Below are 18,021 nucleotides of genomic sequence, written 5' to 3'. Positions count from 1 at the left end.
ACGAATGACACTCAACAGTGGGCACTGTTTTAGGGAAGACCTCGACTTCAATTGCAGGAGAATGTTGGTCTGGTGGGGTGCAATGGTTTGGGAGAAGAGAACAGATGATCACCTATACATTATATTAAGCAGGAAGAAGACAGTGATGACATGAAAATGAAAAGGCAGGATCTGCTTTAGTTGGAGGGAGGCTGTGCAATACAATATTGGAGTTGGGGTTGGAAGAGTGTGATACTTTGTTTAACCCCTCCACAGTGGCCGGAATTCTGCGCCTGTGCGGCACATTCCGATCGCGGGTGTGGTCATGACGGCTCCCGGCCGTCATCCGCTCACGCCCACCGTAACTGATGATGACCGGGAGCCGCCATCAGCATCGAAGGGGTTAAATGTGTTTTTTCCGTTGCAATCCCAAGCTGACTAGGATGGGGTTACCTAGTGTTGTGGCGGATGGCAGCCGGGCGATTTCTCTTTCCTCAAGCTGCTCACGCGAAACAGTTCCCGGCTCACACTCTGTGTGGCTCGCTACATCAGCTTGATTGGATACGTAAGAACGGTTTGGGAAACAGCTGACGGAGTGAGGTGTCGGACAGCAGCTGGGGCAGAATATGAGTTAACTACTCTCCTCAGGGCTGTTTTCCCACCCATAAAAGCAATGTTTAGAGTTACCTACTTCCTGGGAAACTTGTCTGAGCAATTTTTTGCAGAGTATAGGACTCGAACCCACAAGTACGTATGTGTTTTCAATGTGAATCTACCCGTCATGAAAGTAACTTCAGGTTGTGTCCAGCAGTTACAAAAAAAATGCAGCTAGTGTGGTTCAATGGGACACTTTACAAAAGTATGCATGAAAAGAAGTCTTCCAGTAAATGAAATAGTTGACTATACAGAAGAGGATGCATTGCAAACAAGCTTGTCAGTGCTGGTGCTAAATATTACTTCTACACAATGATGCCTGTGAAAATCCCACTGCTGACATAGGAATTGGGAATACATCAGTTAGATTGTTAATGGATTCAGGAGCTAGAGTAACTATTACCACTTATGATATGTTTGAACGTCTATTGAAAGATGAGCCATTATAAGATAATGATAGCAAAACAGAATATTTTCAAGGATCGGCACTTGATCTTATTGGTTATGTGTCCACGATTTGTTTTCATAATGTGTGTTTCCCTGCTAAAATCTATGTAACCTTCAAAAGAAAGAATATTTTAGGTTGAGTACATCAAGAAATGCTAGATACTGCACTTTTGTCAGGCAAAGTAGAAAAGTAATGTCATTTTCTGAAGTCTCTCATGAAATATTACAGAAGCATGCCAATAGTAATGTTAATTCCAGGCATTTTACTAAAATTGATATTCATTTCTGTGCACAACTTCAACAGCTGCTTAAAAAATATGATTTTCTGTTTGAAAATAAACTAGCTGTACTAACACTTTTTGAATTGAATATTAAACTTAATGAAAATGTCACACCTGTTAGGCATAAGTTAAGGAGTGTTCCTTCAAGTGTTAGAAGTGAACTACTCAAGGGTTTAAAAGATTTGCAAGAGCAAGGTGTTATCGAACCAGTGGATAGTTCACCTTGGCTTTCACCCATTATCATTGCTAAAAAAAAGCAAAAAAGAGTTGCACATTTGTATTGCTCTTAGATCTTTAAATAAGAACATTTGGGTGGATGCACACACATTACCCAGGAATGAAGAGTTGATGGTAAAACTTGATGGTGTGAAAATATTCTCAAAGTTAGATTTAAAGTCTGCTTACCATCAGATTGCCTTAGCTGAGTCTTCTAAACACCTTACTGCTTAGTCACTCCAGATGGTGTCTTTAAATTCTGAAGGATGCCATTTGATTTGGCATCTGCTGCCTCAGTCTTTCAAATGGTTATAGAAATTTTAGGGGAAATTGAAGGTGCTCTTGTATTTAAAAATGTATTAGTAGCAAGAGCGAATCATTCAAGATGAACATATACACAATCTGAATGCAGAGTTTGAAAAAATCCAAGTCAATGGCTTGTGGTTAAGACAAGACAAATGTAGTTTTGCACAAGATCAGCTAGAGTATTTAGGGTAAATTATCAGTACAAATGGAATCAGTCCTAAACCAGGTTTAGTTAAAGCAATTGAAGATGCTCCTGAACCTGCTAACAGAGAGCAAGTTAGGTCCTTTATTGGACTATGTGAATTGTATGCCAAATTCATTCCAAATTTTGCATCGGTTTCTGGATCAATTACTAGACTTCTTAAAAAGAGGGTGGATTTTACATGGGAAGATGAACAAAAGGAGTCTTTTACTCAAATAAAGAATGATTTATTGCAAGTCCCTCTACTAAAACTCTATGTACCAGGTCTCCCTATAAGTGTAACTACTGATGCCAGTGACAGAGGTTTGGGAGCTGTTATTACGCAAAGATTCAAGAATGTAGATAGCAATGTGGCATTTACATCCAGAGTGTTTAAAGATATTGAAAAATCCTATTCTGTAATGAAGAAGGAAATGCTGGCTTGTACTTGGGCAATACAGAAGTTCAGAAATCTGTTATGGGGAACACATTTTTAACTTAGAATGGATCATAAACTTGCTACAAAGTTGTTATAATATGATTTTTCAATGGTTTATGTTCATGGTTTTTCTAACAAAATTACAGATTTATTTTCTCGGTTTCCCATTATTGAAGATAATGCAGAATGCGACGACAAATGGAACAGTGCATAGTAGCTTCAGTAGACTTTGAGACTCAATCATGTATTTCCAAATGTGATTGGCGTACTGCGTTCCCATTGGATTCTGTTATGTGTAGAGTATCGAAATTCATAACTGATTATTGACCAAAAGAAAGGAACCTTACAGGAGAATTGCGTTTATATATCACTTACGCCCCCCTGACGAGGCGTTGAAGCGTTTTTTCTGCAAGTAGCACGCTACTCCAGAACCCATAAAAGGATTAGTGGTGAATTAATATAGAGCGGAGGTTCCTTTGTTGAATGTGTCTGGTGATTTTATTCCTGATGAAGACTGGTCCTGTTCCATGTATCACTTTGTGAGTGATACAAAGCAGATTGAACGTGGATCTTCTGTCAACCGGTAATCAGGACTTTAAAGGCAGGGGAGATGTGGTCTCACGGTTTTATACAAAAGAGTAGTCTGGCAACCGAGTTCTGAATCAATTGTAGTCATCCATGGTCATTAAATGTGATCCATGGCAGAGGCTATTGGCGTAATCGAGTTTGGACAAAAAAAGGGAGATGGTAGCCTGGACCTTGTGTGGAAATCCCAAATGAGGGAAGATTCGTTGTAGAATGTTGTATAGTAACAAAGCTTGATCTTGCTAGTTTGTCCACTTGGGCATTCATCGATAGCTTGGAGTCCATGGTCATTTCGAGATTTCTTACTTCCTTCGATATTTTAGGCAGGGTTCCCAGATCATCAGGCCACATGGTGAGTGGGTCATAATGTTTCCAATTGTCCCACGTGAGAATTTCCATTTTGGAAGCATTCAATTTGAGATGGCCCATGTTATCCATTGATCCACAGCTCTGAGACAGCTGAAAATTGGTGAGTTTCCAATATCTTTCAGGAATTGCAATTGAAGGAGTGTGTGTGTGCCATCTGCATAGTTATAGCACGTTAGGTGAAATTGATTGATCAGTGCCTTTAATGACTTCATGTCGATGTTTAATAGCATGGGCGAGATAATAGAGCTTGAGGGACCCCTGCTTTTGTGAAGTACGGTTTGGACGAGAAAGGTGGGGTATGGATAAAATTAGTTCTGTTGCATAGGTAGGACGCAATCCAGTCTAGAGCAGTCCCCTCTATGCCGGCTTCGTGGTTGTCATTGTATCAGAGTGTCATGGTCAACCATGTCAAAGGCAGCTGAGAGGTCCAAGAGAAGTAGCGCAGCAACCCCGTTGCAGGTCATCTTAGAAGGCAAAGAGGGCAGACTCTGTGCCTCTTCCTGGGCGGAATCCAGTTTGGAAGACTGAAAGTATGGCATTCTCTACAATTAATAATGACATGTGGGCAAAATCTGCTCTTTCTATCAGTTTGTCCAGGAAAGGTCCATTTGAAATCGGTCTGTAGTTGGCAAGGGTCAGCTTGACTAAGTTTTGTTTTCTTCATTAATAGGCGTATGTATGACTTTTTGAGTTCTGGAAATATTCTAGTAGTTAAAGAGTTGTTGATGATGTTCCTTACTGGAGTGGCAGCAGATGTTGTTAGAAGAATTGTCTTGAAAGTTTGCAGAGGACACGGGTCAGAAGGGCAGCTGGCAGGCCTGCTTTCTTTGACCAGATCCATAAATTCATTGTGTGAAATATGTTGTAAGGAACGGACAGGCTGGGTTAGATAATTCTTGGATTATGACTTTGTAAAAGGGTTAGTGCTGATGCTTTGTCTCTGTGTTAAGTATGAGCCCAACGTGTCTGCTTTGTCCGCGTAATGATTTGCCAGTTTGTCAGTGAACTCTTGCATAACGAGATGAGCTGCTTCTAGGCAATTTGGTTTAAGAAATTCATTGAGAATTTTATAGAATTCTTTTTTTTGCATATTTAGCATTTTGAATTTTGTCTGAATAGTATTTTTTCTTCACTTTCTTGATAGCCGAATTGTACAGTCTGTTAATTTCCTGTAGGCGAAGTTTGTCTTGGTTGGCATTTGTTTTGAGCCAGGCACGTTGCAGCTTTCTAATTTGTTGGTTTATCTCTTTTATCTCAGTATTTAACCAAGGAGCTTGTTTTCTTTTGTTCTGTGGTGTGGTTTTTAGTGGTATCAGGATATCAACAGCTTCCTATAGCCACTCGTATAGTTTTTGAACAGAATTTATTGTTTCTAGATCTCTACTGGATGTTAGAGTTCCAAATTGAGGGGCATATTATCAAGAACAGGCAATAAAGTTATTGCCGCTTTATCGGCAGGAAACTGCCGCTAAAGCAGCGTAATGGGCCTGATAATATGTCCTTGTGAATTCTCATAGCAGCCCAGGTTAACACCAGAACCTGGGCTGCTATGGGAATTCACAAGGAGAAACATTGCTTCTTATAATTGTTAAAGGTGTAAAGCAAGGGACAATGAGGTGGTTAAATGTAAACAGATACAAATGTGTTCAAGATACAATTGATTGAATAGAGTTCAATGTTATGACTATCAAGTTGGTGACACTATTAGAATCAAAATTCACAGATTCATTTGGAACAGTCATTTAACATTTAGCAATCCCAAAAGGATAATTGCAGTTTCCAAATCTACTGTTTGTGTAGAAGGGGAAAAATGGTGGAACAAGTCCTCAGTTGCTCCTGTGATTTTCCGTAAACAAAGAGAATGAGGCAAAGAAAGATACTTTGAAAGGCGTTGTTAACTCAATTTATATATACAGTACAATGTATACAATTCCTAATACCAACTATTCCTAAATAGGAAGTCTTAAAGAAGCATTCTTTATCTGTGTAACAAATGAGCTGCCCAATACACAAATCTACATTTTAGAACAAAATTTCCCTTTTTTACCGCCTGCCAGGAATTCAGAAGAGGTTGATGTCAGGCATAAGCCCATTTACTTGTGGGGACAATTGTGCAGTTTTTCGTATCACCAAATCCCACTCGGGGGTGGGGAGGGGTGGGTGGATGGGTGTCCAAATGCTCGGTTAGCCTTAGAAATTTCTGAATGCTCACAAAAAAGTATGCCTGTAGACATTCACAAACTCGTCTTATTCCATTATCCCACACTGGAAATGGTTGGATTATTTCTTTGGCCAAAGGTTGACGTAAAGTTTCTTTCCAGAGGGGGAAGGGAAATGGATCACAATCAGATCTGCTGGGGGTGTAGGGAAAGGGATGTATTAGCAGATGCGATTCTGTTACCCCTGCACATAGTTTTCCACTATGTAGAACTCCATATAGGGAGAACAAGACTATGCATCGAAGGTCATGTGTGCTTCCCAAGAGTAAGCCTGGAAGCCTGTGCCTAGCAAAGCTTTTCCATGTGAATTCTGTGAATACCATAAAGTTTGAAAAATGCTGGCAGACGGAGGCGGTAATCTGCACCCATAGTTTTCCAGCTTTATTAGTGAAGAGACCCCTAACATTATATTTTTCACTGATCCTTTGCTTTAATTAGTAGAGACTACCATCTTTGTACTTTGCATACTCGCTATGTTAATGTCTTTGAAAAATCATAATATGTTATACATCTATCTATCCATTCTATCCATTTATATTCATTTAAAATTTCAGTCTGCTCATTTAATCATCATGACTTTCCTTACATATATCAGCCAAAATAGGTCAATTATATTATGTTTACAGAGTGTCTAGGACTGGTCAGAAAAAAAAAAACTGAATTGTTTATTCTATCTCCTCTATGGAAAGTCTGAACAGCCAATATTACTTTGGCACCACCGTCTAGGCTTTTGTCATATCCAGTGAGTACCTGGCCGGAGAAACAAAATGTTAACCTACAATTACGTTTCAGAGGTAGATATACATATGGTTTCATGTGCCAGGAGGAGCTATACATTTCACAACAGATCGTATACATTATATTCTAGTGAGATAAGCAAACTCAGTATACCTGCACTACACCCCGTTTCTGTGTCCTTTTAAATATCCCTCTTTGTGATTTAGAAACCCATATCTAGGCCTTGCTATCAACACAAAAAATGAGCAAGTAGTCTACTTTGATCCAAGTGACCTGCCCTGAGCTTCCCCCTTAACCAATAATAACAGGTTGCTATTTGGCACCTATAGCAAGTTATACAAAACATCAATGCCCCCAGTAGCTGAGACCCCAGTTTGATGGCAATTTCACCTCAGTTCTGAGAACTTCAATATGATTGGCCTTACATAACATAATATCTCCCTTCAGACAAGATTACTTCTTAATCATAAATCACCATGTCCTTTGGGAGCAACACAGCAGGTGAACATCTGTTTTGTATTGGGAGCTTCTACCAGAGCTGGGGCTGAAATCTCTTCTTATTTGCCATTATGTTGCTTAAAATCATTCATGAAAGATTTTGCCAAGATAATGATAGCCTTCAGAAATGGAAGCTAGGATAATTTTCAACAGAAACTACCACTCAATATTTCTATTTGGTTGTTACCCCTGCTTCATTCATACCAATATCAATTCTATACTTGTTTCTTCTCAAGTGTCGTAATAAAGTTTTTACAAAGAATGTGTTTCTATCTGATTTATATAGTTTGCTTATAATCTCGTTGAGCCACGTAGGCTCACTCTGGAAGATTATTTTACTCCAAAGGATCTTTCTTTCGACCCTGACAAATGAAGAGGAGAGGTTGATCAATGTGTGATGCACTGGCTGTGGCAAATTACATGTGCATTGTTACCACTGCAGTTTTAAATCCATTTGATGTATTAAGATAATTCTTGCTCTTTCAGTCCAATCCAGCAACAGTTCCCAGTTGCAGGATATATCAGAATTGCAGGAGAACATGGCGGACAGCTAGCGGCTGCCCACGCATACATCTTGAGGCAGGGAGGTTATCGGAGTCAACGAGAGGGAGGAGGAAGTAGAGCAAATGAAACGAATGGGTTTCGGGATCAGAATGACCCAGCTTCGGTAAACTTTATACGAATTTAGGACCTTTTTCTGGCAAAGCAGATACCTGTACTGTGTTTTGGCCGCTGTTTGGACGAGTGGTTCTTAGAGCGGAGTGAAGGTGTTGGGTGTGACAGGAGGACGCCACGGCTGATGGGCGGTTCCGCGCCGCCCCGGGTCCTGGAGAATTCTGGGTTCTGGAGGCGGGCAGTGCAGGAGACAAGAAGAATTTGTGACTTAACCTCTAGGATCACTGGGAGAGGCTGGAGTCACAGCATACTGTGCAGAGCGGAATTTCACAGAGCGGAATATCCAGCAGACCTGCTCGAGCAACCAGTGCAAAGGGTGAGTGTTGGTTTTGAACAGGCTAAATCTAGACCCAAGACCAAGGAGAGTGGAACAACAGAGGTCTGTCTACCGGCTGCAGTTGCCATCAAAAAGGTGAAAAGTGCTCTTCTGGCAGGCTGCTTCCCAGGTAGGGATGAGACAGGAGTGTGGTCAACGAGGGGGAAGGGATAGAAGGCTCAGAAGCCTAACAGATGCATGCTCAGGAGTGCAGGGGTTTTTGAAAGGGGAGAGAGAAACTACCCCTTCAGAAAAGGAGATGGAGATACCTCTAACAAAAGCGAAAGAATCTAACCTAAAAAAAGATACTCTTGTGGCGCTCCAGGGAGAAGCTGGGAATACACCCCAAAAAAAGAGGTACTAACATTATCTCGGTCTCCCCATACAAAAAGAGAGAGCGAGGGGCCCTACTTCCCAAACCTAGGAGCTTAAAGGTCACCCCCCTCTCTTAGATCTTATTTTAAGTTACAGGAAAAGGGCCAGAGATAAGCCAACCAGCAGCTATTGTCCATACCTCCCTTTTAGGCTCCTCAAGACCCATGTCGGCACCTGGAGTGACTCACACCATAGATAAAGAAGTCAGATATGAAATGATGTTGTAAGACCAGAATGGGGGGGAAGGGTGACAGAGATAGCTCAAATCAATGTGAACCCAAATAGACACCAAAGTCTAGCCGGAGATGACATGAACGAACAGGAACTAAGCTTTGTAGGGGAAAAGATTGGGTTGCACTGACGGAGCCATCTGAAGTAAGTTGTACTTGAGTTTATATGCCCCACATGAAAGAGAAAGGTCAATTAGGAGTAACAGCGCAATCTCCCTCTACATTTGAGTTCCCTGGAACAATTAATGAAATTACTCGCAGAGGAACTTAGAAGCGGGCTTGCTACTTCCCAAAGAAATCAGGAGGAGATCCAGGATGTTTCAGAAGGAAAAGCAGAAAAATTGGAATCCCTATCTCACAGAACGTAGGCATTAGAATCATCAGTTGTGGAATTACAGGAAGGCGCAACAAAGGATAGGAACAATCTGTCTGTTTTAAAGGTTAAACTCAAGGAGAGCCAAGATAAATTGGAAGTTCTCAATAATACCTTAAGGCGTAAAAATATCAGAATTCTAAACATGCCTGAAGGAAGTGAGAGGGGGATATAAAAACATTCAAAGCCAACCTGCTGAAATCTAGTGGATTTGGGAAGGGCCTGTCGAGATCCTACTGCAGGATATCCAAAGGATACATAGGGATCCTTTTAAGAAAGATACAGGCAAGACAAAGCCACACAGAATTTCAGTGAATTTTCTTACATTTTCCATCAAAGACAAACTTTTGAATACAACTCTAAAAGCAGGAGCTTTATCTGGAGAGGGATTGTCCTTCAACATCAGATCATATGTCTCCTTGACCTTGAACAGGCCGTTGGAGCTTGGGAAAAGAATGGACAACTTCAGGAGGAACGGAGGAACTGTTCAATTGAAGTTTCCGGCCACTCTGTAAGTGATGATTAATAATGAGATGTAAAACCTGAAGGACCCTGAAGGAGCTAATGCACTGCTGGAGAAACTCAAGATGAACTAAGACACTGTAAGATTTTGTAAATAAGGCTTAGGGGTGCGTTTATATTTCTTTCCCCCCTGGTTTAGAATTCAGGTTTCTTAGTTACATATAGAAGTGAGTCATTTCTGCCACGAATCCCACAATGCTGGTCGTTACTTTTTTTTCTTTTTTTCTCTTTTTTCTTTTTTATCTCGTTCCTTTTCTCTTTTGCATCTCTTTCTTTTTCTCCCTTAGTTTTTCTTCTAGATAAGTGATATTATTTAAACCTCCCTCCATGACAGGACTAAAATGGCTTGACTAGCTAAGAAAAAAGGGGGTAGGGTTCTCCAGCGAAGGGGGGAGGGGGGGGCGAAGGGAACACGGGGTGAGGAGCATCAATAGAAAACGCAAAACAAATGTCCCATTGCTAAATATGATATAAAAGGTAGGAAGTTTTATATAGGCCAAAGGATAAAATACAAAACGTAACAGTAATATACAGATCCTGTCCTGGAATATAAACAGATTACGGGTCGAAAGTAGGAGATGGAAAGTTTTCCAATACTTGAAGGATGCCCCAGCCCAAATAATAATCTTATAAGAGTCGCACCTGCCCAAGCGAAATGCTTAGAGATATGTAAAAATCTGAGGTGGGTTGGGCGGCTGGTCTGTAGTGAACAAAACAGCCACACGAAGGGAGTTATCATATTGACAAAAAAGCAAACAGAAATAACAATTGTGGAGTGGAAAGTGGATAAGAAGGGGAGGTGGGTCATTGTGGTCCTGAAAATATTTGATATGCGTCATTTATTGGTAAGGAATTATGGCCCAAATATCGATGATATAGAGCCCCTACAATCTTTGGCTTCAGAACTCTTTCAGTTCCAATTTTCTATCATATGGTATGACGATTTTAATGTAATAATGGATTACCGTCAGGACAGATCTAACAAAAGTCGATCAAGATTCATCCCAAAATGCAATCTTACATTAAATCTTTGAAGAGACAGCTTGGACAGTGCGGCGTTTGGCGAGATAGGCATAAGGATGAGCAGCAGTTTACTTTCCATAATCAAAAATATAAACATTGCTCAACATTTACTATTTTTTGATAGACAAATCCTTAAGAGTGGATGCTAGAAGTGTTAGACATCTTCCCGCTCATTGGTCTGATTATGCAGCAGTTGTACTAGAGATAAAGGTGGGAATGGGAAGACGAGATAGAAGATGGACACTAGATCGATCTCTATCGAATGATCAGGCTATAATAGATAAGTTAAAGGAAAAGACAATTGAGGTTTTTAAAATGAATAATACATCGGCACCCAAAGATGTCATATGGGATACATTTAAGGCATTTATAAGATCGATTATGATCAGTATCTCAGCTCAAAAGAGGAAGGAATATAGGATAAGATCACAGATTTGGAGCAAAAGAAAATGGCACTTGAGCTGAGGTGTAGAGAATTACTAGTGGATGAAGATCTTATTGAGAAGGGGCAGGAGGAAATTTCCGAGCATAAACATGCTCTTTTTGCCACACTAGATGGTAGGGTTTGTGCACGCTGGGAAGCCAGTAAACAAGCACATTTTGAATATGGCAAGAGTGCCAGGAAACGCCTGGCCTGGAAAATGAAAACGGATACAATAAAAAAATGGCCTAGATGAGATAATATGTAGGGAACAATGTGAAGGAGAGACAGGAGATCAAGCAAGCTTTTGTGGAATTTTATGGGAAGTTATACACAGAGGGCCTGCGTACCTCAGAGGTTCAGGTTAACAGGTGGCTTGAGAGTCACATAGTGAAAAAACTTTCAAGGGACGGAAAGGAATCTCTAGAAGAAGATATAAAACAGAATGAGCTCTCTCTGTAGTGATAAAAAAGGGAGAAAGAATAAAGCAGATGGTCCATATGGGCTTCCAAATGAATGGTATTTAAAGCTAAGCAATACCATTGGTCCAATATTGATTGAACGTTTTGCATGTATTTGGGCGAATGGAGCTCCTTTACAAAAATCTTGGGAGGAAGCAGTAGTTACTATAATTTTAAAACAGGGAAGGACCCAAAAACCTGCTAGGCTAATATAACTATTGGTCTAGAAGCCTAGCAGGTTTTTGGGTCCCCCTCTCTTGAATTGCGATTATAAATGTTATGTAGGTATCCTCGCCAATAGATTGAGTAAGGTGATTGGGAGTTTAATAGTAGAAGATCAGAAGGGGTACATGAAAGGAAGATATATGCATCAACGAAGTCACAAGCTTATAGGCGGCATCGATTTGGCCGTGGAGAAATATTTATCCCTTGCTGTTGTTACTCTTGACGCTACTAAAGCCTTTGACAGGGTGAACTGGCAATTCCAGTATACTAAGCTGAACCATTATAATATGGGTGACAAATTTTGCAGGGCCTTACGGGCAATATATAACGCCCGAGGCAAAGGTTTTGGTAAATGGGAACCTAATTTCAAGTTTTAAAATAACTAGGGGGAACATTTGGGTTGTCCCCTTTCTCCGCTCCCATTCAATCTATAATGAACCTTTTGTTGAAAAAATAAGGATGGAACAACAAATCACTTCCTTTTAGTTTGTCACTTAGTGTAAAAAAATCTCTTTGTACTTGGATGACGTAATGGTCTATACACAAAATCTAGCGCCATCCCTGGAGAGTATAGATCGATTGGTGGTGGAGTTTTGGGAGGTTGCAGGGTATGAGGCAAACTCATCCAAAACAGCGGTAATGGTATGGAACATGGAGAAGAAGTACAATCTGATTAAAGACAAAATAAAATATGTAGGATTAAAAGTGGGCCATTCACTAGGAAAATTAGAGCATTCACATTTTAAGAAAACAATGGCAGAAATTAATAGGTGGATACTAGGTGGCTGGTCACATCTACCGCTAACAATCTTTGGGAGAAGTAACATAGTTAAAATGTCAATTCTCCCCAAATTCCCTTTTTCATTTAATATGATACCCTTACATTTTAAGAATGAATGGTTTCAACAACTTCATAGTAGGGTAGATTCCTTTTGTGAACAGGTAAGGGAATTAAAATTGAAGGAGGAAGCTATGGAAAAAGTATGACAAAGGCAGTATTGTGCTACCAGACTTCCAATTATATGCCTGGGCTTGCCAGTTACATTTTGTTAGATTTCTCCTTTCAGACAAAGGTGGGGCAGGTAGTGCAAAGCTTTGGGAGACCCTGCTTAATAAGGTGGGAAATGGTGGGCCTACATTTATGTTTAAGTTTGGACACCAGAAATATTTTAAAAAGATCAACTTAAAGGTGTTGCAGGTGGCAGCACAATTATGGGCACAGAAAAGACGCATAACAAAGTTGCCATATTACAGCAAGTATGCCCCAACCTGGGACTCTACGGGCTCTCCAGGATTTCTGGAAGATAGGTTGGCAGTAAGAAGCTGGAATCACCGAGTGGGGCAAGAACTTTCAAGAGGAGCAATATTGTTCCTGGGACCTATTTCAACAAATCACTGAGATGATGGTTTCCAAGTTAAAAAAAAATACAAACACAGAACTGGGCCCAGTCAGTGGGAGAGTATAAAGGTGGAACTAATGATCTGGAAAAACACCTAATTAAAAACAAGCAACCAAAGAAGGTGGTGGCAACTTGGTATGAGCTGATCATGGACATTCAAGATGAAGGGGATAGTATACCAACTCAGCTTTGTGGTGGAGTAATTCCGCCTATAAACGCTGAACATCTGTGGCAAGTATCTTTTGAGTTACTATATAAATTAGTTAAACCGGCTTATCTAAAGCAAAATCATTTATTTACTCTTCATAGAGCTGTGTGGATGCTGAGAATGCCAGTGAAACTGAAGGGAACAAAGGATATGTATTGTAAGAAGTGCTGGCTCATGTTTGTCAGCTGCCCCTCCATTTGGTCCTTTTGGAGTGAGGTATGTAAGTTTGTGACAGATCTCCTACACATACAAACGGAGGTAAGCTTTGAAACAATTATCTTTAGGTTGCCGCCAGAGACAGGAGATAAATTGGATCTTGGCAATAAGCTGACCTTTCATCTAATAATATTGGAAAGGAGGCTGATTGCAAACATTGGATTTACGCGACATTTCCATATAAGGAAGAATTGTTAGTTTCAGTTCTCAATGTATATGAGACAGAGATAAATAGAACAGCATCCAAAAAGGTGTCTCAGCTATGGTCCCCTGCGAAATGCTGGCTGGAAAGCGCTGGTAATTCTACTGGAGTCCGATGATTGCAGCCACATAGGGCATTGGTGTGGCAGTCAATAAACCCCTTGCTTTGACCTGTATGCTGTTATTTCCGTCTCTACCTATCTGGGGAGGAGAGGGCTACTTGAATAAACAGTTAGTCTCAGAGGTCTCAGTAGGAACAAAAAAGGCATATGACGACAAAAAAATATCAGAACTTCAGAAGAACTCTACCACAGTTAATATTTTCAAGGATGCATTCCCAAACCATTTTTATGTTTTGGGATGAAGTAAGAGCCAATAAAGGTTTTATGGATTTCACACTTTTTAATATCCCAGAAAACAACTTGATTTAACCTTCTGTCACCCATATGTGGAGAACTCTCACAGAAGTACAGTAACATAGATACAGTTCTACATCTATTGACCTATTTGTTTGTACCCGGTTTTGGGTTGAAAAGTGGCATAATGGTTGAAAAAAGATGGACTTGCATGTAGCTCGAGCGATTGCCATAAGCTGAGATTAATTCAAGCATTCCTTCCTGCAGTATATGAAGGTAGTGCAATGGGTGAACCCATTTGTTGATCCTTTGCCCACTGTTCTTCGGGACTCAAGCTCCTCCTGAATGTCAAGGGTTAAATTGTCTGAAACCTATCTGGAGATGCTTGTGTTCCCGTCTGGGGAGCAAGCCTGCAAGCTTGAGCTGACTGTTTCAGTGAATGACAACCGATGATGAGAAAGGGGCTATAAATCGGTAACATCTGCCAATTGCCCCGAGGGTTGTTCGCCCATGAGGTGTCATACTTTTTCGCCACACATTTTTTGCATTTTTTCACTTATATATCAAGTGTGGGTGGATGTACTGTTTCAGTGGAGCAGACATCAGTTTATTCGTAATGGATTTGTCGAGTTGAATTCCGTCCGGAATCTCCCCTTTTACATGCAAACAATGGTTTGATTTGGACGGTATAGACATAGATATAGCATACCCGGCTACATATTGAGGGGATGTAAAACTGGATTCAGATATTGTACTGTTCCAGGCTATAGAAGTTTTACATTTATTAGAGGAGTGCTAGCCAACGTCCAGGGTAGAGGGGTTTCTTGATATTGATGTCTATTGAAGCAAGGCCAAGACTGTTTGCATATGATGGTTTTTGCCTAGATTGGCATCCTGGGTGAAACACAATAGACTGAGATGTGGCCATAAGCGATCCCCAGTAGCTGAGATGAATTCAAGCATTTTTATGTCACCTTGCTGCTTGAAGTGTTAATATATCACAGAAGTTAATAATTTCCACAAGACCTATGTACTGATACATTTCTGCAGGAGAGGCCTTGGTGCCATAATGCACAAGGGAACCATTTGAATCAGTACAGCAGAGAGGTTGGCTATATATTTCTCCTAAATTTCACTGGCGGCTGCTCCCGGGAAGCAGCAGTGGGGCGGGTTTTGGAATAGGGGGTTAAAAAAATAATTCACTTACCTACCAGACAGCAGGCTGGTCGGCCACCGCCCCTCCTCTGTCCTCTTCCTGGCTTCTTCTGTACAAACAGGAAGCAGGAAGCACCCGGGCTCCCAATAGCCTATTCCAATACTGCAATGCAGCGTTGTGATGGGTCTGATCACTGTAGTTTGGCGCTCATCCAGGGAATGGGGGCCTGGACATGTTCTACACCAAGGCTGTAATCCAGCCTGGGAAGAGAACATGCATGTCTGTGTGGCCGGCCCTTGAGGGCCGGCCAATCAGTCATTGCGCACTCACAGTGTGTCCACCACTTCTCTCCCCTGCTCTGAGAGCACAGCAGATTCACCGTGACACTACAAGAGGCCGCAGCAGGAACAAATAAAATTATAATAATGTCAAGTTATCATTTTATTTTTCCTTTTTTACATTGAGAAAAGAAGTGGGGCGACACTCCTCTGTCTTAAAGGGGGCACTGCCACAGCCATATTTCTTCAGTGTATAATGTTGCCTAAAGTTGTTTTTTGTCCCTTCTTCCCATCCCTGAGTTGGATATTATCAAAAAGCATCCTTTTCAGATACATAATGCTTGTAGAACTGAGTACATCATATTACTTTTCTCAGTCTTAACTTCCTGGAGTTAGTTCAAAGATTACAGGTCATTTTCCTTTTCAGATGGGCTTTAGCATCCAGCCAGATTGGGAATTTTCTCCATGGAAATGGCTCTTCAGTATTGATCCCCTACAACAGTCATCCTAGGACGAGGCTATCATATTCCCCCCTGATATATTAGTTTATATTAAAGTGCCCCATTTACCAAGCAACTTCTCACATTTGACCTTTTTCTCAAATTGTGCGAACATCTGAGAAGATCAACTAAAAGGAAAGCGTGCTTTCGAAATTATATTGCTAATGCCCATGCTTGCATCATCTTATAAATATATGGATTGCATAATTAAGGCTTAAGGGGTAATTTCGCTATTCACACACATTTGAATGGAAATGTACAGTACTAATAAACATATAGTGGATCACAGGTTGACGAGAACCCATTGCCTACTTGGCAATTTTCCTAGTAAAGGCTTTGTAATTATTTTCTTTCAGTTCCTGACTAATTATTTTCCTCTCCTGTCATCCAAATATCAATCAGCAGTGGAACTGGAATATTCCTTTTGGCAGCATAATATGCCAAATTAGCTACATGCCTTTGAGTTTTGCTACATGCTCTTGAAATCGTTCCTGATCACACAGCATCACTTTATTATAGTTCTACAACCAATCACTTAGGGCCTGATTTAGATTTTTGCGGATGAGTTACTCCGTCACAACGGTAATGGATATCCCGTCCAACAAGATCTATATCAAGCCCCTAATTACATAACCTATGCCAAAATATGATAGGTAAACACAGTAACAAGAAGGAAAATATAAACTACTTGGAAATTTGAGGAATTCAAGCAAGTACATACTTCAAGAAAGATCAGGGTTCCCCTAAGTGTCTTTCAAAATCTGTTGAATTCCAAAACTGTACCCATTTTACAGTTTTATTGAGCATCTTGCCATAGCCGTAACGAATGGTACGTTAGTTAAAACCCCTGTAGATAAAATCTCTAGTTTAGATATTTTTATATGATTGTCTAACATACAAATGTTATGACATACAAATGTTAATATAGATCTCTCTAAATCATTGTTCTCAAAATCCTCACAATACTGTCCATGCCCCTGGTCATTTGCCTACACTTGATAACCTTTAAATGAGAGATGCTTACCTGGTTAAAATATTATTTTCATGTTCCCTAAAATTATTCTTCCCTTTCTTTTTTTCTTTTTATAAATCTTGTCATTAAACAACAAAAAGACGACATTTCCATTCACAATTTGATGAGATAAGTCATGTTACAAGGTTATAATCACACTTGGCACTGTCATACAATATAGCATACAAAACAGGGTTGTAGCAATCTCTATGGCATCACAGGATCTTCCAGAGGGAGTACAACTGGGGGCACACATATATTATCAAGGTAGCTATTCCATTTGCTCCGTATGTCGAACCACTTTTTGGGACATCCCCTAGAAACATACACAGTTTTTTAGAGTAGCATACACCAATCCATGTCTACTTTCCACTCTTCAACTTTGGGCGATGTCCCAGCTACCCACAGTCTTGCCAGACTCCTTTTAGCGACCATCAATCCCAACGTGACCCATATTTGGTCTTTCCTGCCTAAATCTTTGGGCTCCCATACATTTAAAAGGCATCTCTTAGCCTTGATCCCCACCACAAGTCCAAGAATCTCACCTAGACAGGCGTGTATCCCCTTCCAATATTTCTGTATATATACACACAAGATATGCATAAACGTGCCCTCCTGACCACATTGCCTTCTGCACATGCCCTCATCCGCCCTTCCCATTCTGACGAGCTGAGACCCCGTGACATAGACTCTATAGAGGATTTTCAATTGAACCATACGTAGCCTGGAGGAGATTGCAACCTCCCACGGGGAGACCACTGCCTCTTGCCATTCCTCGTCATCAAGTTCCAACCCATCGTTCCCCCAGTGCTCCTGGATCACTTTGAGAGGGTCCGGCGCATTATTGATCAACTACTTATATGTCAAGGCCACTGCTTTCATTTGTAGACACCCATTGAGAAACCTGTCTTCCAGCAGAGCGGCATCAGGGGGATATTCCCTTCTGCAAGTGTGACGTTAGTGAATGTCTCACCTGTAAATACCTGAAGTTTTCTGTGCTGGTCAGTTTATATTCTTGCTGCAAAGCGGCGTAGGTGATCATTTCTCCCTTTTGACATAAGTGTCCTATTTTCATGATCCCTGTCAGGTCCCACTTATCAAACACCTTAGAACCTCTCAGAGTGCCTAACGGTTCCAAGTCCCAACAAAGGAGAAGCCATC

At 40.7% G+C, this 18,021-nt stretch overlaps 1 protein-coding gene across 1 annotated transcript in view; it reads right to left on the bottom strand.

Annotated features, from left to right (window-relative positions):
- Positions 1-18,021, bottom strand: part of LOC147672110 (uncharacterized) — a gene marked incomplete at its 5' end in the record, with an annotated part of 100,454 nt that overhangs the window by 43,926 nt on the left and 38,507 nt on the right. The window lies entirely within an intron of this gene.

This window comes from Lissotriton vulgaris, unplaced genomic scaffold (genome assembly GCF_964263255.1).
Source record: "Lissotriton vulgaris unplaced genomic scaffold, aLisVul1.2 SCAFFOLD_2108, whole genome shotgun sequence".
NCBI classification, from domain to species: domain Eukaryota; kingdom Metazoa; phylum Chordata; class Amphibia; order Caudata; family Salamandridae; genus Lissotriton; species Lissotriton vulgaris.
Note: the sequence above shows the minus strand (reverse complement) of the source record. Positions and strands in the feature narration are given on the sequence as shown.